This window comes from Phocoena phocoena, chromosome 16 (genome assembly GCF_963924675.1).
Source record: "Phocoena phocoena chromosome 16, mPhoPho1.1, whole genome shotgun sequence".
NCBI classification, from domain to species: Eukaryota; Metazoa; Chordata; class Mammalia; order Artiodactyla; family Phocoenidae; genus Phocoena; species Phocoena phocoena.
In genome coordinates this window covers 17,841,157-17,842,563 of record NC_089234.1, presented here as the reverse complement: position 1 = coordinate 17,842,563, position 1,407 = coordinate 17,841,157, and positions in this window count along the sequence as shown.

Below are 1,407 nucleotides of genomic sequence, written 5' to 3'. Positions count from 1 at the left end.
TTTGTTGCTGTGCGTGGGTTTTCTCTAGTTGCAGAGAGCGGGGGCTACTCTTCGTTGCGGTGCACGGGCTCTAGGCGCATGGGCTTCAGTGGTTGTGGCTCACGGGCTTAGTTGCTCTGTGGCATGTGGGATCTTCCCAGACCAGGGATCGAACCTGTGTCCCCTGCATTGGCAGGCAGATTCTTATCCACTGTGCCACCAGGGAAGACCATACATTGATTCTTATATGTGAAAAATGATATCAAGAAAGCAAATAAAAGGCTGAGCTACAACAGGAGTCGGCAAACTTTTCCTAGAAGGGACCAGATGGTAAATATTTTATGTTTTGTGGTCCATATGGTCTGTGTCGCAACAACTTGGCTCTGCCATTGTAACCCCAATGCGGCCAAAGTCAACAGGTGAAGGAACGGCCGGGGCCGTGATCCAATAAGCATTATTTACAAAAGCAGGCTGCCGTCAGATTTGCCACGGAGTTTGGTGACCCCTGAGTACTGTGCGTGGGGGGTAGAGGGTAGACCTGCAGGGTCTTGAGGAAAAGCAGCCACAGAAATTGAGGGGAGCGCCTCGGGCAGGGGAGCCCATGGCAGGGGCGGGGTGAGAGTAGGGGAGGCCTGGCAGCGAGATAGGGGGTCGAGGCTGGTCAGGAGCTGCAAGGCTGTAGGCATTGCCAGGGACCCTATCTGTGAGCTGTGAAAGGAGTGGGAATTTTATTCCAAGTGCAAAAAATGCCATGGACAGTTTTAAGCAAAGAACTGACATAATTTGAGTGACTTTCCTCCTAAAAGCATCGCCCCTTTTAAAGCTGCTCTGTGAAACATGGAAGGTATGGGAGACATGGGTAGCAGGAAGCACCAGTGAAAAGGCTTCTCTCGGAGCAAGATGATGGTGGGGCCTTGGTGATGGAGAGCAGAGGGGCATTGGAGATGCAGTGCAGAGATAAAGCCACAGCTCCAGTGGGTGGGTTGCACGTGGAAGGGAGGAAAGGAAAGACTCAACGATGACTGCTAGGTCTCTGACCTGGACAGATGTGGCGGAGGTGGGGATGCACTGCATGGTCCTCTTAGCTCTGAGATGCTGCATTTCTATAAATGAGGGAGACCATGATGATGCAGCGGATGGGTAGTCACCAAAACAATCATCTCAGCTACCAGTACTCAGGGCTGTTCATGGCCTCAGTCAATCTTAGTTAAGCACCAACTGTGTGCCCAGCACAAAGCTGGGTTTTTAGGCTCCACTTGGATGAGGTGGGCTGCTGCCAGGACAAGGAAACGAGACCACAGGCCTCCTCTGGCCTGTGCCTCTCTGCTCCCTCCACCCCCATCCATCTCAGGTTCCCAGACATCAAAGAATCAAAATGGCAGCGAAGCCAGAAGCAGAGGCTGCAGAAGGACAGGAGTGACCTGTCAG